This window comes from Pelodiscus sinensis, chromosome 2 (genome assembly GCF_052426305.1).
Source record: "Pelodiscus sinensis isolate ZL-2025 chromosome 2, ASM5242630v1, whole genome shotgun sequence".
Classification (NCBI taxonomy): domain Eukaryota; kingdom Metazoa; phylum Chordata; order Testudines; family Trionychidae; genus Pelodiscus; species Pelodiscus sinensis.
Genome location: NC_143053.1, coordinates 55,286,408 through 55,313,784, shown reverse-complemented (window position 1 = coordinate 55,313,784; position 27,377 = coordinate 55,286,408). Strand labels below are relative to the sequence as shown.

The 27,377-nt window shown below is 43.6% G+C and overlaps 1 long non-coding RNA gene across 1 annotated transcript in view; it reads left to right on the top strand.

Annotated features, from left to right (window-relative positions):
* The window catches only part of LOC102445180 (uncharacterized), an 80,686-nt gene that overhangs the window by 49,854 nt on the left and 3,455 nt on the right, over positions 1-27,377 (top strand). The window contains exon 2 of the long non-coding RNA XR_012901387.2: positions 26,742-26,909. This is a non-coding gene — a long non-coding RNA (uncharacterized LOC102445180). The remainder of the gene's footprint in view (positions 1-26,741; positions 26,910-27,377) is intronic.

Sequence of the window (27,377 nt, the reverse complement as noted above, 5' to 3'; positions counted from 1 at the left end):
AAGGATGATTGGTCTGTAGTTCCCCGGATTGTCCTCCTTCCCTTTTTAAAACATAGGCAGTACATTTGCCTTTTTCCAATCATCTGGGATCTTTCCTGATCTCCATGAGTTTTCAAAGATAATGGTCAAAGGCTCTGCAATGACATTTGCCAACTCCCTCAGTAACCTTGGATGCATTAAATCCAGTCCCATAGATTCGTGTATGTCTAGCTTTTCTAAACAGTTCTTAACCTGTTCTTTCTCCACTGAGGGTTGCCTACTTCCTTCCCATACTTATTTGCCTACCGCAGTAGTCTGGAAGCTGACCCTGTTTGTGAAGACAGAAGCAAAAAAGCATCAAGTACTTCAGCTTCAGCAAAAAAGCATCAAGTACTTCAGTACATCATCTGTCACTAGGGGTATGTCTACACTACCACCCTAGTTCGAACTAGGGTGGTTAATGTAGTCATACAAACTTGCAAGTGAAGCCCGGGATTTGAATTTCCCGGGCTTCATTGCATGTTGCTGGGCGCCGCCATTTTTAACGCTGTGCCCGCGGCTACACGCGGCACGAACTAGGTAGTTCGGACTAGGCTTCCTATTCCGAACTACCTGTACGCCTCGTGGAACGAGGTGTACAGATAGTTCGGAATAGGAAGCCTAGTCCGAACTACCTAGTTCGTGCCGCGTGTAGCTGCGGCCACGGAGTCCGCACTAGCGGACATTTAAAAATGGCGGCGCCCAGCAACATGCAATGAAGCCCGGGAAATTCAAATCCCGGGCTTCATTTGCAAGTTCGTATGACTACATTAACCACCCTAGTTCGAACTAGGGTGGTAGTGTAGACATACCCTCGGTTACCTCCCTCATCTAGGAAGGGCCCCACGCCCTTTGTGATCACCCTCTTATTGCTAATATGTCTGTAGAAACCTTTCTTGTTATCCTTCACATCCCTTGCTAGCTGCAATTCCAATTGGGCTTTCGCCTTCCTGATTAATCCCCTGCATTCTTGAACAATATATTTATACTCTTCCCTAGTCATCTGTCCAAGCATCCACTTCTTATAAGCTTCCTTTTTGTGTTTTAGCTCACCAAGGATTTCCTCAGTAAGCCAATCTGGTCACCTACCATATTTGCTTTTCTTACTGCACATTGGGATGGTTTGTTCCTGTGCCTTCAATAAGGCTTCTTTAAAATACAGCCAGCTCTGCTGGACTTCTTTCTCCTTCAAGTTAGCATCCCAGGAGATCCTGCCCATCATTTCTCTGAGGGAGTCAAAGCCTGCTTTTCTGAAGTCCAGGGTGTGTATTTTGCTGTGCTCCTTTCTTCCTTTATTCAGGATCCTGAAATGTACCAGCTCATGATCACTGCTTCCCAGGTTGCCACTCACAGCTATTTCCCCTACTAGTGCCTTCCTGTTTGTGAGCAGCGGGTCAGGCTGCGCATGGCCCCTGGTCGATTCCTTCAGAATTTGTACCAGGAAGTTATCCCCAGCACTCTCCAAAAACTTCCTAGATTGCTGTGTTCTCCATAATATCTGTGAAAGCAAAAGGGAAAAGTTTCTGGTGAATTGGGGGTAGGAGCCAAGGCAGATCACCTAGCTGCTAGAGCTGACTCTCTATACCTTTGAAAACATAGCCAGGAGAATAGGAGGGTATCCTAGCTTAAGGACCTGTTTACAGGACCAGATTTTGTCCTGAATTAAACTGGTGTAAATTGAGAGTAAGAACATTTCAGTCAATTGAGTTACTCTGGCATTTCACCTGTGTAACCAAGAACAGATTTTGGCCCACCTTCTCTTAGTTGTTGTTGCCTCTCTATAATTTGCCCTTTGTTTTCTTTTTACAATTTAATTTAAACCCCCCTTTTTTTCCTGGTTTTGAAAATTTGTATTTCAAAATTTGGCTTAGGATAGCTTTTTAATTTGGAAAGCAGGAAGGAGAGAACTGACAGATCAGTGCTGTGTGTGATAATAGGGAAAATAAATATTAAATCTGAAAGGGAAAAGTAGCACAGAAGAACTTTTCAAAAACAGATGCCTAATCTTTGTACATAAGTAACTAAATATTTCCTTTCAAAGTGCCAACAAAGTGATTTGTACAGTCCAAAATAAAAGTATTGACTGTTGCATACCAGAGAACTAAGACTCTGTTACTGCTTAGCTTATAGGACTACTACGAATGGATCTCAATGGGAGGAAGAGTAGTAGATTCTAGCCCCATATTACCAGGCATAAAATATCAATTTGCACTTGAATGTGAAAGCTGCTGGATAACTGTGTGCATGCCATGGTCCTCTAGTACATGGAAGGTTAGATCAACTCAAGCCTGGAAAAGCAAGATATTACATATTTGTTGGTGATCTAAAGATGAGAGCGATCCTGATTTCACTGCACTTAAAACAGATTCTGTGCTTTGGAAGCACAAGATCCTGTGCTCTTTTTTATTGCTCAATAGAATGTCTCTGTGTGTGTAGTCACTGACTCATTACACAAGCAAACGGGTCCTTTCGTTCTGGCAGTTATCCATTTTCCACACAATTTCCTATCTGTCCATAAATGTGTATTTTTAAGTGAAATTTAGGTAACTGTATTTCAAAACATAGTTCTCATTATCAATGGGAGATAAACACAAAATGAGGGGAAGCCATATTCCTCAGTTTTCACCCTCCCACTTTTTTAAAATTCCTTTTACGACAACTCAGGAATAAATATTGGCACTTTTAAAATGGTGGTCAGTAACAGCTGGTAAGACTTTATTTTAGGTGTCCCATCGTTATTAATATATTAGTTACTATAATAACCCTGATCAAAATAAAGAAATCAAGTGCTCCCATCTTGCATACTTTAACTGGAATTTCATTGTAATTCTGCACAATTGATGCATTTGTTTGAGACAAAGTACTGTTAATACCCGGGTTAAATAAAGTGACTTTCTGAATGTCTTTCCTGGGGAATATTAGTTGTATCATTTGCCTCAAAGTTGTACAGTTCCAAAGTAAATTCTCAAAAATGTTAAAGAACATCAAAGAATCTTAATGCTCAAGTAATCCAACAAGCATTAATTGTCTCCCCCCCTCCTGAAAAAGGAGCATTTACATAATTAATTAGTTTACCATAGTAAATAATCCACTGACATTTACAGTAAGTATCCATATTGGAGGTTGAAGTAAATATTATGTTGCATGCAAAACTATAAATAGTAAGAATTTTGATGCCAGGGACAGTTTTAAAATACTATGGAAAATAGGAGAGCACTGGCTGTGTTGAAATGAGTTTGCATGTCCATGGCACACAGTTCAGAAGCTCATGTTTCCCGTATGCTAAAGAAAGGGAACAAAAGTCCCGGGTGTGTTTCTGTGAACTCAGAGGCGTTCAACACAATTGTATCTAGTGCATCTTTGTCCAGTTGTCCAGAGGAAAAGGGAATTTTGCCCACTAGGAGCGTCCTGTACAACTGGTGGTAGAGAAGTGTGTAGTTGTTGCAAGTGGATGGATCAGATTGGGTTGGTAAGGTATTTGTGGCCTGTGGAGTCCCTGAGGGGGCCCCTTCACGTTCATGCCCATGCAATCTGAACAAGGACTGGGTTCCTTCACAAACCACACTGGGCATCATGCTAGTGGCCCCTTTTTCACTAGGACTTGAAAAAAACCCTCATAGTTGGTGGGGGTGGGTTTTTTCCTCTGTTCCCTCCTGCAGGTTTGAGACCCAGTGAAGGAGATAGAGTAGTTAGGTTATAATGTCAAAACTGAGTATCTAAAAGTTGTGATAGATGTCCAGTGCGGGTGCTTTTTAGGGAGGGGTATCTGGTTATTGGATAAAATGATTGGAAAAGGATTTAGAGGAAAGCATCTCTTAAAGGAGCTAAATTGAGGGGGATTAGAGAGCCTCAGTCTAGTAAAATAGGGAGTCAGTTGCCCTCCCATTGTAGCACCTTTAACACTCTTCTGAGGGGAAAGTTTTGTTTGCAGTCCAGCAAGGGACAGTTTGGAGATTATGTAAAAATGATTAAAGAAAGGATGACAATTTGCTGGGTACTCAGTTATTTTAAGTGAATAAAGTTGCAGCCTAATTAAACCACACCTACTGCTTCTTGTCTTTTACCCAGCATGATTGGATGAATTTTGATGCCAGGAACAGTTTTAAAATACTGTAGAAAATAAGACAGCACTGGCTGTGTTGGAATGAGTTTGCATGAGGTGATGAGACAATCAGAGCAAAAGTAATGTATATCTTAAATACACATTTAATTTTTAGCTAATCCCTTTTGGGAGCTAATAGTGGCTAATGCATCGGGCTAGGAGTCCATGCTTAATGGTTCTTAGATCTCCTCCCAGCTTTGGTAATAAACTTCATGAAAGTCATATGACCACTTTGATGAAACTAAGGCTATATCTACGCTTCAGAATTTTTGTGGGAAAATGGCTATTTTTCCGAAAAAACTTCACATATGTCCACACAGTAATCGCATTCTTTAAAAAAAAAAACAACCCAACCCCACCCGAAAGAACAGAGGGTTTTTCTGACATTGGTAAATCTCTTTCTACAAGGAAGAAGCCTTTTACTGAAAGAGCTCTATTGGAAAAAGGCGTGTATGGCCAGAGAAGAGGGAGTTCTTTTGAAAGAGGAGGAAAGAGGAAAAAGCACAGGTGCCGTGGTGGCCATGCCATCCATAGTAATCAAAGCTTAAATGGAAGACAGCGTCCAATCAATATGGATGCTATCTTTCGAAAAAGCAGATCACTTTTTCAATGCGTTTTGGCAGTGTGGATGTTCTCTTTTGGAAGAAGTTTTTTCAGAAGATCTCTTCCAGAAGAAGCCTGCAGTCTAGACATAGCCTAAGACACAGCTTAGAAAGAGAGCTAATACTGTACTTTGTAGGAATGGCGTGAAGCTTAATTAATTACAATTTGTAAAGCAATTTTAGAGGGTTGGGGTCAGAGAAATGCTGAGAATTATTATATGATGGCCAAAGCTGCAGGCTGTCAGCAATATTGAGGGCTATGAATCAGTGAAGATCCTACTCAGTTATAAGAACATAAGATTGACCATACTGGGTCAGACCAAAGGTCCATCTAGCCCAGTATCTTGTCTTCTGACAGTGGACAATGCCTGATGTCCCAGAGGGAGTGAAAAGAGCAGGTAATCATCAAGTGATCCCTCTCCTGTCATCCAGTTTCCAGCTTCTGACAAACAGAGGCTAGGAACACCATTCCTACCCATCCTGGCTAGTAAGTATTGATGGACTTAACCTCCATGAATTTATCTAGTCCTTTTTTGAACTCTATTAAACTCCTGGTCTTCTCAACATCCTCTGGCAAGGAGTTCCACAGGTTGACAGTGTGCTGAGTAAAGAAAAACTTCCTTTTGTTAGTTTTAAACTTGCTATCTATTAATTTCCTTTAGTGACCCCTAGTACTTATGTTATGGGAACAAGTAAATAACTTTTCCTTATTCACTTTTTCCATAGTTATGATTTTACAGACCTCTATCATATCGCCTCTTAGATTCCTCTTTCCTAAGCTGAATAGTCCAAGCCTTTTTAATCTCTCTTCCTATGGGACCTGTTCCAACCCCCTAATCATTTTTGTTGCCCTTTTCTGAACCTTTTCCAATGCCAAAATATCTTTTTTGAGATGAGGTGACCACATCTGTACACAGTATTCAAGATGTGGGCGTACCATGGTTTTATATAGAGGCAATAAGGTATTTTCTACCTTATCTCTATCCCTTTTTAATGATTTTTAACATTGCTTGCTTTTTTGACTGCTGCTGCACATTGATGTTTTCAGAGAAATATCCACAATGACTCTAAGATCTTTTCCTTAAGTAGTCGTAGCTAAATTAGTCCCCATCATTTTGTATGTATAGTTGGGATTATTTTTTCCAGTGTGCATTACTTTGCATTTATCAACATTAAAATTCATTTGTCATTTTGTTGACCAATCACCTAGTTTTGTGAGACCTTTTTGAAGAACATTTATTTCTACCCTTTGTTTCCTGTCTTTTAAACAGTTATCAATCCATGAGAGGACCTCCACTCTTATCCCATGACAACGTACTTTACTTAAGAGCCTTTTTGTGAGGAACATTGCTGAAGTCTTTCTGGAAATCTAAGTATACTATCCACTAGATCCCCCTTGTCCATAGACAATAACTTTTTCCAGCACACACCTACTATTTTTCTTGCTTTTGCTGTGACTACCACTTCCAACTCCCTTTTTTATGCCCAGGTGAACCAAATCTTACTGGGTGCCCAGTAATTAGCGTTGTTTCCTCCCTCTCAGAACAAGTCCCCTTGATGTCCTCATACGCTGTGTGCAATGGCTCAGAGTCAAAACCATACATCATTTGCACTGTTGTCAAGAAAGCTGTTGCTCGAACACTCTTCTCCATTTGCCTTGTCATGATCCTGTCTGGGCTCTTCCCCCATTCTGGCACTCTGAGTGTAGAAGGTGGGGGCCCACAAGAGACCTTAATTACCTTGCCTCTATAGGATTCTGCTTAAAAAAACTCCCCAATGTCACAGATTCCCTGGCCTTGGGAGTAAGGCTGCTATCAAATAGGCCAATGGCTGTACTTCTACATTCCAGAATCTCATTACCAAAAGTAACTAGCTGCAAATTTTTAACTGGATCATCATCTAAAAGTATATGCTGTTGGTGGAAGTTTCCCCTTAAGCCCCTATTCATTTTACTTTACTTAGGTTCTGCCAATCATGCATCTATATTGTGGATGTTTACAAACAAATACATGAATAAGAATCAGAAAACATAATTTATTTGCAGTTTCAAAAAGCCTTTGGCAAAGTTATCACAATTTTCACACAATAGAAACTTAGGCAAAGATTAGGAAAAAAAGATCAATTTTCATCATGAAAAAATTAAAAATGTGAGATCTCAATGTGTTATGCTAGGACCAGTGTTTAATTAAAAAAACTATTATTCATCTTCACTTGACCATCTAGTCTCACAACCTTCATCCTCCCCACCTAAGTAAGTGACTTAAGATGGCGGCTCTAGGGCCATCTCCCTTTAAGGGGCCGGTCACCTTGTGAATATTACTGCTATATTCATCATTGTGACACTACTGCTGAGGAATTAACTATATTCTTAATACTGAGATTGAATTAATGTAATAAATAATTACCTCTCTCAGTTTGCATATGCTTGTTTATGTTCCTACCATTGAGATTTTTGTATTAGAAACTGAAGTTTCTTGCTCTTCCTGTCGAAGCCTGTAAGTTTATCAATGGGAAGGTCTAAGCCAGTGTTTCTCAGCCAGTGGTATGAGTATCCTTAGAGGCACTGGAGAGAAGTGTGGGGGGTACGTCAACACAACTGAAATTTGGAGAAAACTGAATTTATGTTTTAAGTTTTACAAAGTTTTATTATTTTTATACTTTTTACACCCAAAAATTTCATCGCCCACCTGGCTACTATTAAGTTGTTTAAACAAATGTGTTGCAATGGTAGAAAAAAATTTTGTGTGTCTGAAAACTGTCGGCACTGGGGGTACTTATAATTTTTTGTTTGAAAAAGGGGTACTTTATAAAAAAAGGTTGAGAAACTCTGGTCTAAGCCACCTAAAGTTTGGTCTATGTGAACTTTTTAAAATGGATGAGTATTCAGTTTGGAGTCATACGATACTGACAAGAATAGTGCCTGTGAAGTCAAGGAGAAATAATGTGTAGCATTTCAGTGTCCTTAAACAACCTGTATGTTTCAGAAAATATCACAGAGATTTAGTGGGGAGAGAGATGAAGGAAAGACTGAGGACATAATCTATATCTTGCAAATCACTAATGAGAAGGATGGAAATGAAGTCCTTTGAAGTCTGAGACTGAGTGGTGTGAATATCTCCTGTCTCCTCCTGCTGCTTTTCTTTTGAGCAGTGCCAGTACATCTGAAATTTTAAATAAACTTTATCCTTCAGCTGCAAAAAAGGAACAATAGCTGCAAATTGCTTGGAAATGTACAGTCATAATACAATATTCTGCATGTCTGTATTCCAAGGACCTAAAATTCAAATGTGACTGTACTAAGTGAACTAACTGCCTTGGTTTTTATTAAATTTCATAAAAATAAGTATTCTATACATTTTATAAGGAAACAAAGAATTGGTTACTGTGAGCTCATATTTATTAGTTGTCCCTGCAAACTCACCCAGCAAAATTTCGCCAAAGCTAGATCTTTTCAATCTCGTGTTCACTAGTAACAGTTATTTTGCTATTCAACAAAATACGAATGATGTACTTTGACAATAAAAGACAACCCTGTTCTATAACTGGTGTTCTTTGAGATGTGTTGCTCATGTCCATTCCACATCAGGGGTCTGTGCTTGCCACATGCACCAGTGCCAGAAGTTTTTCCTTATCAGTATCCATAGGGGAATGGCTCTGGTACTCTCTGGAATGGTGCCCACATTGCATGGTATAAAGGGTGCCATTGGCTTCTCCCACCCTCAGTTCCTTCTTACCAGAAACTCTGACAGTGAGGAGGGAGGGTAAGCCATGGAATGGATATAGGCAACACATCTTGAAGAACCCCTTTTCTGTCTTTTCTTTTTCAAGTGCTTGCTCATGTCTACTCCACATTAGGTGATTCCAAGCAGTACTTCTGGAGGAGTGTACAACAGTGATGTAGTGGGGATTGTGTTTGCTCTGTTCACTTTATGTGCTGTGTGATTCCTACTGTTCTGTGCAGGTCTGGCCAAAGAGTTTGAGGGGCCCAAGGCAGCATGTTGTGGCTGGCTGCACCATGTCACGTGTCCATGTGGCTGGGTGGCTTCCAGCCAAGACAGTGAGTGAGTAGCCAGGCGGATAGGCACCAGGTAGTGCAGGGCCTTGAAGGTGCGGGGCACAAGGCAACTGTCTTGCTTACCTCGCCCTAAGGCTGGTCCTGGGCCTGTGCTGTTCTATTGTAAATCTCTCTATGGGTGTATGTGTGCCTCAGTTCCCCTGGGGATGGGACTGTTGGGTGTGGCTCTCGCTGAGAAGAAGGCTGCCCCATCTTAGCACGTACACAACAGTAGCTCAGTAACCTGAGCCTGGGTGGAAGAGCAACCAGGTGATACCTTGCCCAGGAAGCTGAACAAAGGAGGGGGTGGGGCTGCCTGGAGGGCAGTGGGTGTGTGGGTTAGTTTTCTCAGATGGCTTGGGTTGCAGGGAGAGGGCCCAGGGTGCTGGTTCTGGGCCCCCCTTACCGAGTGGGATTGCACTGATTGCTTCTGGTTCCTATGTTAACAAGTCTGTGCTGTGCTGTGTCCCTGTCAATGAATAAACCTTGTGTTCTACTTGCTGGCTGACAGTCACATCTGACTGTGCTTGGGGGGTGCAGAGCCTGGTGACTCCCACACACTCCATGACAGTAGCCACGTAGACACAGCTCTGCCAATGCCAGCATCACCTCTGGCCTACTATGTGATGGCTTAATGAGACGTGACTGTGTGGACAGCGGACCACATCATGGCTCTACAGATGTCCTGGATTACTATGTGCACCGGGAAGGCAATTGATGATGCCTGCACTCTAGTTGAATGGCTCTGACTATCAGCAGTGATGGGATACCTGCCAGCACCTGCGAGAAACTGGCAGGTCCTTCATCCTGTCCACTATAGTAATGAAGGGCTGGCTGTCAGTTTACAGAAGATCTTGGTAGTTTCTAGTAAAAGGCCAAGGCTCTTTGGACATCCAACTCATCCTCTCCCCAGCAGTCTGGTGCAGCTTGGAACAGAATATCAGGAAGAATACTTCCCAGTTCACATGGAATAATGATACTGCCTTTTGGCAGGAAGGCTGGGTGGGGCCACAGCTGGACTTAATCCCTATAAAAGACCAGGTAAGGTGGTTCTGAGGTCAGGGCCTTAAACTCTGAGACGTGCCTCACTGACATCACCACCATCAGGAAAGCAACCTTCCTGGGCAAAAGGGAGCAGGAGCCCAGCAGCTCAAAGGATGGGCCGGTTAGCCTGGAGAGAACCAGGTTGAGATCCTACTGTGGGACAGGGTTCCATACCTTTGGGAAAAGCCTCTTGAGGCTCTTCAAGAATCTGTCTGTCATGTCATGGGAAAACACCGTCTGGCCTTAGACTGGCTGGGGAAATGTGGTGATGGACGTGAGGTGCACTCTGATGGAAGAGTGTGATAGAGGACCCTGATCCCTGAGATGCAGTAAGTAATTTAAGATGGACTGTACTGAAGAATGTGGGGGTGAAATACTGTGCTCCGACACCCTGTAAGGGTACGTCTACACTGCAACACAATTTTGAAATAACTAGTGCTATTCCGAAATAACTTAGTCTGTGTCTACACGGCAGGCAGTTATGTTGAAATAGTGTCAAAATACTGTCAAGCTTGAGGACTTCTTACTCTGAGTCCTGTAACCTTCATTGTACAAGGATTAAGGGAAGTCAGAGGAACAGTGCTCTGTTTCAAAATAAGTGCTGTGTGAACACTCCCTATTTCGGAATAAACTATTTCAAAATAAGATACATAATTCACGTAGCTCAATTTGCATGCTTATTTCGAGTTAGAAGCACTCCGAGAGAACCTCATCCATTTGGCCAGGTAAGTCAGTCTTGTTGAGGGCTTCCTACTTCCCAAGAGTACCTGTGGACCTTCTCAGAGCAAGTATGCTTCTATGGGTTCAACTACAGAGCATGCACACTGAGAAATATAAAGACTTGAGGTAGGGATGCAGGAGCTGACCATAATCCTGGGACAGCAAGTCTGAGAAGCAGGGAAGGGGCCAGGAAGAAGCCACCATGAGCATGCAGAACAGCTTGCTCCCCCTTGTCTATGTAGAACATTAAAACTTTGTTGTCTATCAGAACTTACACCGCTTTGCCCAACAAGGGAGGCAGGAAGACTCCTCAGGCCAACCAGACTGCTCTAAGTTCTTTGACGTTTGTGTGCATCATCTCTCTGGGAGTCACATACCTCAGAGGTCTCGAGACCCAAGGTATGTCCTCCATCCAAGATTTGAGGTGTCCAACATCAACTTGACTGAGGTATGGGGCTGAATGGAATTCCTTCTAGGACCTTCTTGCGATTAGCCCACTACTTGAGGGAGGTAAGTACTGCCAGGGGACTGGTGACAAGCTTTTCAAGGTAGTCCCTGGGCTGAGAATAGGTTGATGTCAGTCATTACTGCAGTGACTGCAAGCAGTGCCTGGCATCACTGACCATGTATGTGATGCTGCCATGTGGCCCAGCAGGCCCAGCTACACCCTGGCTATTACCAGGGAAATATGGAGAGTACCATGGTGAGGTCTGTCAGGGCCGGAAACCTGTCCAGTGGCAGGAAAGCCCTTGAACAGGTTGAGTTGGGCACCAGACTGATAGTTCCAGTGAAAAGGATAGAATTTAATAGGGACTTTGTCACTGAGAAATAGTCTCAGGAAGAAGCACATAGCAAACAGAGCAGTTACATCCTAGTGGACCTGTGCCTTGAAGCAACCTTTCACCTATCAGTCATCGAGGAATGGTTAGTTCTAGATATTCTGGCATCTAAAGTAAGCCACTTCCGCTGCCATGCACTTGGTAGATACTCCTGGCACTGTAGCCAGGCCAAATGAGAAGACTGCAAATTGATAGTGGACAGAACCTTCTGTAAATTAGAGGAAGCGACCGTGACCAGTAAATATCGCTCCATGAAAGTATGTGTCCTTCAGGCTGAGGCCAGCATAGCAGTCTCCTGAATTCAGTGGGAGGATAATAAAAGCCAGGAAGATCATGCAAAACTTCTACCTTCTTTAGGTAGAAGGGAGAACAGCAAAATAGAGACAATGGATTTCAGGAAGGCAGATTTTAATAAATTCAGAAAGCTGGTAGGTCAGGTCCCTTGGGAAGCAAGAATAAGAGGAAAAACAAACTTCAAAGAGTTGACAGGTTTTCAAAGGGACATTATTAAGGGCCTAAAAGCAAACTATTCTGCTGTGTGGGAAGGATAGAAAGTATGGCAAGAGACCACCTTGGCTTAACCAGGAGAACTGACATGATCTAAAAATAAAAAGGAGTCATAAAAAGTGGAAACTAGGTCAAATGACAAAGGATGAATATAAGCAAACAACGCAGGTATGTAGCGGCAAGATTAGAAAGGCAAAGGTGCAAAATGAGCTCAATCTAGCTAGAGACATAAAGGGTAACAAGAAAACATTCTACTAGACATTATATTAAAAGCAAGAAGAAGACCAAGGACAGGGTAGGCTCCTTGCTCAGTGAAGAGGGAGAAACAATAAATGATAGAGGTGTCTAATGACTTCTTTGTTTAGGTTTTTTTAAGAAGAAGTTTTATGGTGAATGCTAGTGGAAATGGGGTAAGTTCAGAAGTTAAAAAAAAAGTTAAACATCACTTAGAAAAGTCTTCAAGTTACCAGGATAAAATTCATCCCAGAATACTCAAGGAGCTGATGGAGGAGGTATCTGAGCCTGTAGGTATCAGAAAAATGGAAAAGGGCAAATATAGTGCCCATTTATAAAAAGGGAAATAAGAACAACCCAGGAAACGATAGATCAGTCAATTTAACTTCTGTGCCAGGGAAGATAATGGAACAAGTAATTAAGGAATCCATCTGCAAACATCTGGAAGATAATAAGGTTTTGGGTAACAGACAGCATGAAATTGTAAAGAACAAATCATGTCAAACCAATCTGATAGCTTTCTTTGATAGGATATCAAGCATTGTGGATAAGGGGGAAGCGGCGGATGTGGAATACCTAGACTTCAGTAAACCATTTGATATGGTCTTGCATGACCTTCTTATCAATAAACTAGAAAATACAACCTAGAAGGGGTTACTATAAGGTGGGTGCATAACTGGCTGGATAACAGTTCTTAAAGAGTGTTATTAATGTTTCACAATCCTGCTGGAAGGGCACAACAAGTGGGGTTCTGCAGGGGTCTGTTTTGGGACAAGTTCTGTTCAATATCTTCATCAATGATTTAAATCAGGAGTGGGGACATTTTTTGGGTCGGGGCAGCACACAAGTGAGAAGCAAAAATCCCCCAATACTCACTGAGATGGCCAGCAGGAGAAGACAGACATTCCCCTTGCACACCAGAGCCTAGGAGGGCTCAGCCTAGTAGATTATGTACGCTCCAGCCCTGTGATGGGGCAGCAGGGAGGCTGGAATGCCAGCGTGGACTCCTCAATGCTTGGGGGGCCCTGAGCCCTGGGGGCTGGATCCAGGCAAGTTGGGGGCCGCATCTGGCCTTTGGTCCTGAGGTTTCCCACCCCTAATTTAGATGATGGCATAGAGCGTATGATTATTAAGTTTGCAGATGATACCAAGCTGGGAGGGTTTACAACTGCTTTGGAGGATAGGGTCATAATTCAAAATGATCTGGACACACTAAAGAAAAAGTTTGAAGTAAAAAGGATGAAGTTTAATAAGGACAAATGCAAAGTACCCCACTTAGGAAGGAACAATCAGTTTCACACCTACAGAATGGGAGGTGAAAGGGATCTACGGGTCTTCTAGGGACCATAAGCTAAATGTGAGTCAATAGTATGACACTGTTGCAAAAAAAGGAAACCTGATTCTGGGACACAGGAGTGTTGTGAGCAATCAGAAGAAGGTAAGTCATTCTTCTGCTCTACTCTGCACTGATGAAGCCTCAAGTGGAGAATTGTGTCCAGTTCTGGGCACTGCATTTCAAGAAAGATGTGGAAAAGTTAGAGAAGGTCCAGAGAAGAGCAATAAAATGGATTCAAGGCCTAGAAAACATGAGCTATGAGGGAAGATTGAAAGATTTGGGCTTGTTTAGTTTAGAAAAGAGAAGACTAAGAGGAGACATGATATGGTTTTCAAATGTCTAAAAGGGTGTTACAACGAGGAGGGAGAAAATTTGTTCTCTTTGGCCTCAGAGGATAGAACAAGAAGCAATGGGCTTAAACTGCAGCAAGGGAGGTTTAGGTTGGACATTAGGAAAAACATCCTAACTGTCAGGGTGGTTAAACACTGGAATAAATTGCCTAAAGAGGTTGGGAATCTCTATCACTGAAGATTTATAAGAGCAGATTGGACAGACATCTATCAGGGATCATCTAGACGGTGCTTGATCCTGCTGTGAGGGCACGGAACTGGACTTGATGATCTCCCGAGGTCCCTTCCTGTTCAAGGATTGTAGTAGTCTGAGTCTATTTGTTGAGATCTCACAGGTCCAGAATAGAACATAGACCATTTGTGGTCTTCGGGATAAAAAAGTACCAGGGATATTAACACTTGTTCCACTATGAAGGTAGGACCTCCTCCACCACTCCCAGCTGTACTGTCCCCTAAACCTTTTGTACAAGGAGACTCTTGTGAGAAGGATCTCTGAAAAGGGACATGGAAGGTGAGTGGAAAGAAATTGGAGGGTGTAGCCCTGTGCTACCTTAGTGCATCTAGACCTAAAAACTAATTCGAATTAGCATTTTGCTAATTCGAACTAGCATGTCCATATTGAGTGGACCCTGAACCAAAGTTAAGGCTGGCCAGAACCAGTGCAGGCAGGGCATCAGGTTAGGACTCAGGGTATGTCTACACTACCCCGCTAGTTCGAACTAGTGGGGATAATGTAGTCATCCGCAGTTGCAAATGAAGCCCGGGATTTGAATTTCCCGGGCTTCATTTGCATGAAGCCAGCCGGCGCCATTTTTAAATGCCGGCTAGTTCGAACCCTGTGCCGCGTGGCTACACGCAGCACGGAGTAGCTAGTTCGGATTAGGCTTCTAATCTGAACTAGCTGTACTCCTCGTGGAACGGAAGCCTAATCCGAACTAGCTACTCCGTGCCGCGTGTAGCCGCGTGGCACGGGGTTCGAACTAGCCGGCATTTAAAAATGGCGCCGGCCGGCTTCATGCAAATTAAGCCCGGGAAATTCAAATCCCGGGCTTCATTTGCAACTGTGGATGACTACATTACCCCCGCTAGTTCGAACTAGCGGGGTAGTGTAGACATACCATCAGAGTGTGGAGCTGCTGCCTCAGGCTAGCTGAGGGCTGTGCTTAAAGAGACCCAACCCCCACCCCGGCCAGACAGTTCCCAGGGTTCCCCGCTTGGTTGTCTACCTCGATGAGGGACAGCAAAGCAGTCCTGTCTTGGAGTGCCCTGAGTGCCCACAATCGGCACATCACAGCACTCAGTCATCAGCCCAGCTGCACTTGCCGCAGGCTGCCATCCAGAGGGGGGGGGTCAATCAAGGGGCTGCAGGAGAACTTCCACCCCGAGGAGCCCGCAGAGCCAGCCCAGTCCTCCCCAAGGGGGCTCGTACCCCATTCCTCCCTCACCTCCTTCCACTTACTCCTCCTTAGCCCCCCTTCCTGATGTACAAAATAAAGGACAATTGTGTTCAAAAATAGAAACTCTCTTTATTGAACAAAACTCGGGGAGACTGGGAAAAGGAGGTGGGAGAGGGGAAGAGAGAGGGTGGGAGAGGGGAGGGCAACTAAAATGATCAGGGGTTTGCAACAGGTCCCATATGAAGAGAGGCTAAAGAGACTGGAACTTTTCAGCTTAGAAAAGAGGAGACTGAGGGGGGAATATGATAGAGGTCTATAAAAGCATGAGTGGTGTGGAGAGGGTGCATACAGAAAAGTTCTTCATTAGTTCCCATAATATAAGGACTAAAGGCTTCAAACTAACAACAGAAAGTTCTTCTTCACAAAGCAAATAGTCAACCTGTGGAACTCCTTGCTGCAGGAGGCTGTGAAGGCTAGAACTATAACAGAGTTTAAAGAGAAGTGAGATCAAGTCATGGAGGTTGGGTCCATGGAGTGCTATTAGCCAGGGGGTAGAAATGGTGTCCCTGGCCTCTGTTTGTGGAAGGCTGGAGATGGATGGCACGAGACAAATGGCTTGGTTATGAAATTCTGGCTCATGCACTATATGTGATCCTACTGTACTAAAGCATTTGTTCAATCGAAAATGATGGCAAAGAACATTCTATGCAACCTGCACCGGCTACTTCGTATACTTGGGGCGAGACTTTGTCCCTTTGCATCAGGAGGAGGTCTAGGAGAATAGGAAACAATAACACAGCATGAAAGTATATTTCATGCCAAGTACTTCATGAAAAATACTTTTACCAAGCACCTGGCAAGCACAATTCATTCATTTTCCAAATGTCATTGGCCAGTCAGTTCCTCAGGACATTCCCTCCTAACACAGGGACACTTGATAGCTACAATGTCAGAATTTGGCCTCCAGCCGTGTTCTGCTGTCATGTGTACAAACTGTAAGGACAGAACTACAGCCTGATTCTCTTTCTGTCTTGCAGGTGGTAACTCTTTGATGATATCCTTGATGTGTTTTTCACGTTCCTATTATGTAACGCAACAGAGCTTTGATAGAAACATATTTGAAATATTAAAGATACCTTTTAGGTGCCTACACACAACAACTGGCTCCTGGTATAGTATGCAAAATATTAGTGGTATGCGGTAGTCACCTAGCTTTTAAGAGTGAAAGTACACATATAGCTGTGATGGAGTGGGAATATGTCATATATCACATACACCAATTTAGATGGTAGTAAAGGAAATACACATTAATGTTTTAATCCTCCTCTCTGGAGTGACTTCAGAATGCATCAGGCTTCCATTATTCGTTACTGGCTGACCAAATGGGAGTTGCTCTTTTAGCTCACTAGGCAGAGGTTTAGAGACTTGTGCTTTTGAGGTAAAAGTCATGACATTTATTCCTCATATCACAGACATGCTCATAATCTTCTATCATTTTTTATAATATTATGAGCAGTATCACCTTGCAAAAAAAGCAAGAGAAAACAAATTTGCAAAGAGCTCAGTGTGAAATTCAGCTAAGTCAAACTCTTCCAAATGCATTTGTTGACAAAAACAGTAGAACGATGACAAACAGACGTGAAATGGAACAAATTTGATGGCACTTTTATAGCGAACTATTTTCATCCGTGGAGACATTGTACCTGGGCTCTGTCATCCCTGAACCTGATGTGCTCTGCAAAGAAGTCACAGCAGCAGCAGCCCTTCAGGAGACAAAGTTGGGAAAAGTGGCAGGTTTAGACCAAGTAAACATAGAAGAACTTGGTGCAGGAGGCGAGACTTTTGGGATCAACAAAAACACTGCACTGATGCCCAAAGGCAATCCAACCTGACCTCCTCCTCCTGCTTAACTCATTGACCATCTGCAGTGCTTGTCCAAGATATACATATTGATCCACCAACTTGATGGACTGTCCATCCAGCTGCATGACATACTCTGGACAATATGCATTTTTCATCCACTTCATTTTCCAAGGTGGATGGTCAGGCCAATCTCCTTCATGTTCTTACCAATGTCATTGAGGAGGGTTTGAAATTTTGGGGATTTTGATTGAATTAGGACGATGTCATTTGTGAAAAGGAGCATCTGAAGAACTTTGCCATCAATCAGAAATTCATCTTTCACTTTGCTCTTCCACAGGACATCTTCCAGGACACTGGCAAACAACTTTGCTGGACAAACGTCTCCCTGCTTTATGCCTCACTTAACTGCGGTGATGAAGAGATCATCAGAAAGGCGTGATGTGCATAGGTGTGTCCATCATGGAATCTTGTATGATTCTAATATACACAGGGGAGATACCCTGCAAAAGGAGAGCACTTCAAGCTTCACTTTGTTCCACCAAGTCAAAGGCTTTTAAAAAGTCAATGAGCAACAAGCATAGTGGGATCTTGTACTCACTACACCTTTAGGTCATCTGTGTGACCACAAAAATATGGTCCACTGTGGCAAATCCCCTACAAAAGCCTGCCTGTTCCCTTCTCATGTTTTCCTCAAGGACACCCTCAGTATGGGCATAGATGGTTCTCATAATGACCTTATAAAGATGAGAAAGCAGGTAGATGGGTTGATAGTCGTGAATGTCTTCTGGGTCACCTTTTTTCCGGCAGAAGAACAGTTTGCAATTTCTCTCAGTCTTTTAGAATTCTCCCCTCTTTAATGTATCTTGAGAGTCTCTCACTAAGAGCTTTTAAGAGTGATCACCTCCCACACAAAGTTCTACTATGTGCACTTGGTCTAAACCTGCCGCTCTTCCCCACTTCATCTTCTGAAGGACCAGTGCCACTTCTTCACAGAGCACATCAGATTCAGGAGTGATGGAGCCTAGGTACAATGGTGATACTGCTCATAAACTTCTATCATTTTTCTCCTCAACATTTTACAGACGAGCTTATACTCCAGGCTGGTATCGCCCTTGGCTGCCACGTCTCTCCGCTCGGCAATAAGATAAAGTATTTGCTGAGTAAAATGGTTTCTGGACTCCTTTGGTTTCTTCACAGTGGCAGCAGTTTTACATTTGTTGAACTTTGCTAATTGCTATTAAATATATTTAAAAAATGTTACTTTCTATGGCTTAAAATAAAATGTATCCTACTTTTGCATTTCTTTCAGTAACTATGGCTATCATTTGGGATAGAAAGATTGGGCCAAACTCTCTCTTATTACTGAGAATGAATCAATCAGGTACTGTTTATGAGGGGCACTGAAAGCTATTTCCCTTTATGATAACATATTTGTAGCTATAGTGCGGTGGCTGCCCCACTCTGGCAAAGAAGCGATGCAGGTCTATAGAGAGAAGGTGGAGGCAGTGGAGCAGAGTGATGATGACCCTGACCAGAAAGTGGCACATTCCAATGGGCAGAGCTAAGTCCTGGTGTGACCAATAGAAAGTGCTGCAGTGGTGAGTCAGCCCATTACAAGTACATTCAACCCATAATATGGAAACGCTAGTCAGTCCATTTTTATTTATATGGATCACTCCAGATTTTCAGTTTGCATAATTATTAAAGCTGTTCCAAAAGCAATGAGAAGTAAATAGCTCTAAGGGAAACATGACTGATACATAACCAATGGTAGCTGTCTGCATATTATGATTATGCATCTATCTTATAAATCTACTTCTCTATCATGACTGTAGGATGTGAGTGACTGATCTCCTGGTAGTGGATGAATTGTACATGCTGATCCTCTGAGATCCCTTAGTTTGCCTTCAGTACTATTGATTTGTAAGATCCAGCCATTGGCCCTAAAAGGGGTAATAAGAATTGCTTTTAAGTGCTCTTTCTGCTTGAGAGGCCTACAACCATAGTATTGGGCAACTATCTGCTTGCCTCAAAGTCACTCTCATCTGCTCACCTTGCCTGTTCAAAGTGTGTATAGAATCATGGTAATTTAGGACTAGAAGGCACCTCAAGAGATCATCTAGTCCATCCCCCTGTGTGAGATACAACTATATATACTATGTGCTGTCATGCCTAGGTCTGTTTCTAATAACTTAACTCAGTTTATGCAGATGAGTGATTTACACTGAGTGTAAGATTAGGCCTTGGCTGAGAACTAATTGATTCAAGCTCAGTTCAGATAAATCTAAGGGGGCTTGTTGAAAGCTGTTTTTTTTGGAAGGATTTCTTGACCCTGCAATTCATTCCTTCTTCTTGGTTCTAGGGTTGCTCATCCTTTACATCTATTGCAAGCAGGCCCACTGACAGATGGTGGATGGGAGAGCAAAGGGGGCAGTTACCCCAGGGCCTGGTGATTCAAAGGGGACTGGGGCTCTTGGCCACTGCCATTCGGAGCTCCCCGTTCTTTACATTGTCGCCGTGTGTTCTATATAGTGTTGAGGGTGAAGGATGCTGTGCTCCGTGTGCCACGGAGGGCTGGCTAAACTCAGCCCCCACCCTTCCGCCTGAGTCACACCCCTTCCAGGAGCATGGAACTGACCCCACACCTTTCCCCACAGGCTGTTGACTCCTCTGATTGTAAGGCTCATTTCTTCTCTCTGCCTTTCAAAGAGATGGGTTGAGAGATGAACCACTGAATGTGAGAAGTTATCTGATTGGGTGATGCTTAGAAAGAGTACTGCTTGTGGTCATGCATTTTTATATATTGTGACAGGGTCAGAACAGAAGGTTCTAAAAAGTAGTGGAGGGGAGATATATAAGCCTCAGACCTGAAGAGATCTCTGTTCCCAGGGTAACAGGGAGGGGCTGGTTTAGAACCAGCAGAGGCAATGGGGTAGTGGAACATCTGGGGCTAATTGACCAGGCCTGCAGAGTCAGGCCAGGCTAGTCTAATTATTTCACCTGGGGGTAATTAAGAAAACCAGCTCAGATTGGCTATAAAAGAAACTTTGCCTACAATTAGGCCATGCATGTAGCTGAGAGGACCGAGTAGGGTGTCACTGGGAGGAAAGGTGACACCAACTGACCACTTGGGCTATGTCTACACTGCAGGCTTCTTGCACAAGAACGGTTTCGTGCAAGAGTTCTTGTGCTAAAGGTCTTGCGTAAGAGTGGGTCCACACTGCTATGTGCTTTTGCACAAGAGATGTGCTTTTGTGCAAGAGCGTCCATGGCAGTGTGGACGCTCTCTTGCGCAAGAAAGCTCTGATGAGCATTTTAGCCATAGGGGTTTCTTGCACAAGAAATCCATGTTGCCTGTCCACACTGCCTTCTTGCACAAGAGCTCTTGTGCAAAAAGGCTTATTCCTCGTGGGGAGAGGAATAACTCTTACACGAGAAGCCCTCTGTTCCAATGCTTTACTGTAAATTTACTTGTGCAAGAACACGTGTGCAGTGTAGAAGCTCTGCAAGTTTTTGCGCAAGAACAGTCATTCTTGTGCAAAAAGCCTGCAGTGTAGATGTAGCCTAGGAGGAAGAACTAGAGAGAAGAAAGGTGCTGGGGAAGATATAGAGAAGTAGTCCAGGGGTCTTGGAGCTGTCTTACAGCAGGGGTTAGGGATTCACACAGGCAGCTACTATTACAGGGCCCTGGGCTGGAACCCAGAGTAGAGGGAGGGCCAGGTTCCTACCCCCTCAACACGCACTTTTCCATTTCCACTTGGGGAAAAGGATTGTGGAGTTTATTCTCCGTTTTACTGTACGCTGGCTAGTGATGAAAAGAGCTCAACAAACAGCAAACTAAAGCCCTAGATGTGGTGCCTAAAATTGTGGACTGCTGTGAGCCTCTGAGGCAAACAAATCTGCCAGGAAGCACAGGACACACCAAGTTTTCATAGGAGCTTTGTTGCAATATACATTCACATGTGTGCTCACTTGGATATTTACTCTTGTAAATGTACTTGGACTGGTGCTCTTCAAATAGATAAAAACAAAATAGCACTTTCATCAATATGACACTTCTTATTTTTAAAATATGACCTTGAAAAGATGGTTTAAAATCCTCTTTTGTCATAGCTGGAAGATGACAATGTTTGATCTCCAAAAGGTATGATCATTAGATTCCATTCAGACTTTACAGTCTGCTCTCCAGTTATGAGTCATCTTTACCCCAAGTAAATCATATAGAAATAACGAGGATACTAGAAAAGGAGAAATAGGTAAAAAGAGAATCTGTTAGCAATACTTCTGTAGCAAGCAGATGCAAGAGTGGTTTTTCATGTGTTGCATAATCTGTGTGACTCACAACGGTGTGTATGTATCATTTGGTGCAAAAGGGAATAGCCATAAATACTAAGAATATTTTTGCAATCTAAGGAGTTGTTCACATGGGAGGAAATCTATAGTTTTTAGTTTTTTAATTCAGGCAATTGCATGCTGATCTAGTTGGTTTTTATTTTCCTTTTCTCTTGTGTTTTATCTCAACCTTATTAACATCAAGGAAAATCCTGTTAGTTAAAATCTTTTCCCTCTGATCTATTTTATGCAGTCAGTCAATATAAGCTATTACTGCTGTGTTTGCATTAATTGACTGTTTTCCGTGGCACTCAAGTCATGGGGTAGCTTTTAACAACATGCTGACTGAACACAGAAAACTAAGCAATGCCTACCTTAAAAACTATAAAGAACTTAGTAATATTATGGGCCCATAGTGGCTCTCCCCGGTTCTGTCCATAAATGGGGATCTTGTGCACACAGATCTCACACTGCTGCATGGCAAAAAAGTGCGTAATTATTTCCATGGCACCGTCCTCACCCCATTATAGATCTGAGGAGGGTAGTTTGTGGAGGTGGGCTGACGGATGAGGGTAAGACTGCGAAAGAAGCTCATCATTTATTTCCTTTGCCTCTTCTGGCCTTATACAGGATCCTTGGGAAAAAATGCCTCGGCATTAATTTCCACAGCAATTTCCAGCATCTCTTGCACAATTTTATAAGGAAACTGTCCTGCATAGAAAGCAGTTCCCTGGCTCCTCCCCACATTCTCTCCAGGCACATGTGTAAGGATGTGAGGATTGGCAGTGGTGATCTGGGATATACCAGAAAGCTGTATTTCCCCTCTTTACCATTGACCCTGCATCATTCTGTGTGAATTACACTTGTCTGTTCTCCTTCACTCCAAATAAGGGTGAAACAACATGGACAAATGCAAAACTCCCATAACATCAGTTGGCGGATGGGCTCTAATATTTTCATTGTAAGCATACTAGTGTCAATCAACATCTGTAAAGTAGATATCGTTTGGGAGGGCAAAAATGTTTTTACTTAAACCAGATTCCACTTTGTTGTAGTAACAACCACAATTATACCTCTAACTGGAGTTAGAGCCCTGTGTGGAAACCATTTTCATATTTAGCTAGAAGCCATCTTGTATAACAGAAACCATTTCAGCTTGTTGCTTCTGCAGGTATACCAGAGTGAACTTTCTGTTATCCCAGGACAGAGGCTTACAAGATGAGCTATTGGAATGTGTTAATTGAGCTGGTTAAGGAAGGAGCCTCACTCCCTAGTACCTGCCCTCTATCTTGCTGATAATGGTTTTGCTCCCTGAGTTTAATTGATGATTTCTGTAATTGGATGCCCTGAAGTCAGACTTGTTTGGTTAAGGGTACAATTATACTAGGATTGATTGTATTAGGCAGCCTTACTGGTCCCGGCTCTGCTGGGACCATGTTTGGCTCACTCTTTGCCTTATTGATCAATAAAGCTGTTTATTAGCTGCCAAAACAGAGAGGAGCGTTTGCTTCAACACCTGTTTCTCCTTTATTTAACAATCATGAAGCAGCCTTGTTTTTAGCGGAATGCTATGAAGTTCCAATATGCAAAAGTCCCTTCCAGGTGGAGTTGTGCTTAGAAATAGTCTAGTTTGAAATAGAAGATTCAGCCTGTGGTCAGAGATCATATGTGTTCTACCACAGAATGTAGGAGTCCCAGCTGTGAGCTAGGATCCCATTGTGCTAGACAATGTACAAACACTGGACACAAAGGGTATGTCTAGACTACATGACTCTGCCGACAAAGGCATGTAAATTAGTCATACCGACATAGTCAATGAAGCGGGGATTTAAATATCCCCCGTTTCATTAGAATAAAAATGGCCACCGTGTTGTGCCGGCTCAGCTGTAAACCTCTTTGCATGAAGCATAAGGGCTCAGTCGGCAAAGGCTTTCCTTGCCGACCGATCCCCGTCTTGACTGCCACTTTGTGCCGACAAACAGCTGAGCTGGCACAACGCAGTGGCCATTTTTATTCTAATGAAGCGGGGGATATTTAAATTGACTACATCGGTATGTCTAATTTACATGCCTCTGTCGGCAGAGGCATGTAGCCTAGACATACCCAAAGGGAGCTTATGTGCACACTTGGGTGTGAGTCACTGTGTAGTTAGTAGAACAATGGCATGTCATAGTAATGGCTGATTTATTAAGACTTCAGCTCCAAGTTCAGTAAAGTGAGTTTTTTTTGTTTTTAAATAATTAGGTGTGCTCTCTGACCCTACAGAAGTTAATGGAACATTTCATATTGACTAAAGGGGCTGGAGTTCACTCTAGGGCAGGAGACTGTAAATCAGCATGTATGTGTGCAAGTCCCAAATTCAAAACATTTCAGTGTGATTACAGGGTATATGTAGGCTAGTTAATAATTCCTGGTTCTCCTACATTTCGTTCCCTGCAGTGTGTGCTCATCCTCTGTCAAGTTGCAGAGCTGGATGTTCCATGTACATTTAAAAATGAAACACTTGTGTTAAGGTTTTCATTCATTTGTCCTGATGAAGTGGTTTGGCATCATTTACAAATCATATTTATCTCACAGAGTTCTTGGCTCCCAATGTGGAGAAGACAGACATCAGGCCATTCTATCCCCCGCCTTCCTTGTGAGGCCCCAGCACTTACTTTGGAGTTGCTCATCTTGTTTTGATCTCCCTCTGTTTTCTTGGCCATCTTTGAGCTCCCTTGCTGTGTTCTTGCAAGCTTCCTTGAAGCAGTGTCTGGCTACCCATGTCTCACCATTCTGTTCTCGAATCCCCCCTCAGTCGTCATTCTCCTTTTCATACAAATCTCCTTCATCTCGTAAACTTGTGTTTAGTGTTCTCCCTCAAACCCCGTCGCCTTCCTCCCAAGTGCCCCACTCTCATTTGTCTGTCAAGCAAACTTCCTTCCTCGCCTCTCCTCTCCTCTCCTCTCCCAACCCTACTGTCTTTCCAGTCTCTTTATGTTCATATACCAGCACCTATCACTCTGGTATTTTACCACTACTTCCTCCACAAATGTTTATTTTCCCTCTTATTATTTCAGTCTTTTCTCTGCAGGGGGAATTCTATGCTGCTGTGCATGTGCATAATTAATGTGACACGTGTATTTATTTTTCCCTGCAGAAAATAACTCTTTTTGGAAAGTTGCTGCAGTTCTTCTTTTGCCCACAAAGGGACACTGTGGTACTAAAACAGAGTTGTACAGAGCCCCACCTGCTGACAGGGCAGGGAAGAGGTTGCCTGCCTGGCATCACAGTACCTGTGGGGCCAGGTCAGGAGACAGAGGGTATGGGGGGACAAAGAGCCTGGGGATGCGGGTGTATGTCACAGACGGGTTCACAAGTGCTATTGGGGAAGGACAGACTGAGGCAGGTGTGGAGTAGGAATGGGCCACATGGGGAAGCGGGTTCAAGGACACATGAAGATGTGGGGAGGGGTTCAGGGCCACATGGGGAAGGGGATGATTGAGTGAGGGCACTGAGACACATGGGAAAGGAGATGAAGCACAGGGGGAGGGAGCACAGCAAGATGGAGAGTGACTAAATGAGGTGCAGGGACACATGATGATGGGGGAGCAGGTGTCTGAGTGGCAGTGGGACACATGGGATACAGGAGCAGATGTGCCTGAATGAATGGAAGAGACTAGGGGTCAGCAAGGATCTGCATGGGGGAGGCTAACAATTCTTCCCTGTCCCCTAAAACCCTTTTCAATATTTCCCTCACCCTCACCCAATAACCCCCCAGGTTCATTCCCTCTCCTTCAGCTACTCCGTTACCCCTGACTAGCCCTCCCCACGCCTTTGCACTGCTTCTGATGGGGTGGGAAATACAATTCTGTGATACAGTTTAAATATATTATTCCAAGTTCTATATTACTATGCCCCACAAGGAATCTGTTTGACAAAAAAACGTTTTCTGAATCTTTTTCATTGTATGTATTGTTAGAGACATACTTCGTAATTTACTTCAAAATACCTATCAATCAGCAAAACAATTGACACTAGTGAGTTTATGCTGTGTTATTTTGAGAAATAAAATATCCAGAGTTGTGCAGCATTTTAAAATAGTGAGTGGAGAATGTTTAATTTTGTTGTTGTGCAATTCCCCCAGGAGTAGACTGGGTTCTGAAAATGGTAGTTCACCAGGAGAAATTGTCTGTGGCTTAAGAGAATTTCCACATGGAAGTGTGTCCTGACAATCCAGGGCAATAAATCAGTCCCCGAGACAACATGGTGAGAATAGTTGATTGGGTGACCATATGGCACCTCGTGTATCTGATGTATTTGTTGAGGTTGCAAAAGTCGAGAATAGGTATTGCTCCTTCCTTGGATTTGGAAACCAGGAAGTACCAGGAATAGAAACCTTGACCCTAATGTTCTGGTGGCAATTCCTTCACTGCTCCCAAGGCCAGTAAAGAATGGACCTGTTCCAGAAGCAGCATCTCATGAGCAGAGGTGAAAGTGGGCTGATTCAGCACACTGGTAAGAACTGGCCACCGGTACCAGCCTGCAGACAGCTGACATTTTTCTCTCTTCTCCTCCCCTCTCCCTCCCCCCTGTCAGGGGCCCTGCCTCTAGGGGTCCACAATGCTTTCCTGCCCCTTTTGCCCAGGGGCATTCAAATTGCTACTGCAGCCCCAGGGTTCCAACTGCTGGCCATGAAGGACTGGCTGGTGTGTGTGTGTCCTCAGCCCTTCTATCTGTGGCTCTGCCTCTTCTGGGGACCCAGAGCTGCCCGCCCCCACTAAGTATGCTGGACTTAGTGCAGGGCACAGTGGCAAGTCTAGACATCTACTTTCAGCCCTGCGCGTGAGAGGAGTCTCCAAAGAGGGAAGGGGAGGGACGGCAGGAAGAGGAGTGGAGAGGAATTGGATACCATAGTCCAACCTGATGATGGTGCATGTCTGGAGCAATGGCCAAATTCTGCAGCCAAGATACCCTTTTCATGGTTGCTGTGGATGCTGTAACTCTGGCAGAAGTATCTGCAACATCCAGCACAGACTGTGACAACCTCAGTAAACAGCCTTCAATGCCAGAAATTCCTCTTTGGAGGCTTCAGGGAACCAGGCTGCAAACTTAGACATAGCTGTCAAATTTTCATATTTGTACTTAGACAGCAGTGCCTTCTGGGTCACAATCTGCATTTGTAGGGAGGAGGATGAGGAGGTGTAAATCTTCCCACCCATTAAATATGTCTTTTTGGAGTCCTTGCCTTTAGGAATTGAGGTCTCGGGCAGGCTCCAGGAGTGCATCACTGCCAGGAAGGGCTACTCCCCCAGGAGCAGATGGCTGAAGGATATCCACTAATGTATGGGTTTTCTCATGCAGGAATTCCACTTAAATGCCCAAGGAAGCAGCCATGCACCGGAAAAGGTCCTGCTCTGCCGTTGGAATCTGCTGGCATTGGAAGAGTGGATGAATCAGGCACTGTTGAATCATCCAGGGATGAAGAAGAGGTTGTTAACTGTGCCAAGCCTGGCTCTCTTTTCTGAAGAGGTAGAGCTGGAAGGGGTGGGGGAATATTTAACAAAATACAACGAACACTAATTGAACTAATGAAGGGCAATACTAACTATATACTAGTTAAAATGGTAAAATAGTGAGAGGTTGAGGTTAAAACCACATAGAGCTCTGGTCTCCAAGAAGAAACCAAGGTGGGTCAGAGTGGCATTGCCCCATATAGCAGGGGAGGAGCTATAGCCATGAGGCATGAGCACTGCTGCACTATGGGTACTTCTAGGCAAAATTCTCCAGCTCTGGTGCACAGGGTGCTCGTGTACTTCAGTGGAACACATGGCAGCATCTACTCAAACTGCACTCTGGCTACTGAAATGGCTTTCTCAGCATCACTTGAGTGATTATGTGCAGCCAAGGGGGGCCCTTGACTTAAGGGAGAAGCTATCCAGAGGAATTGGTGGTCTGATGGTTTGGTTTTTGGAAGTGCCAGCCCTGTAAGAGGTCCAG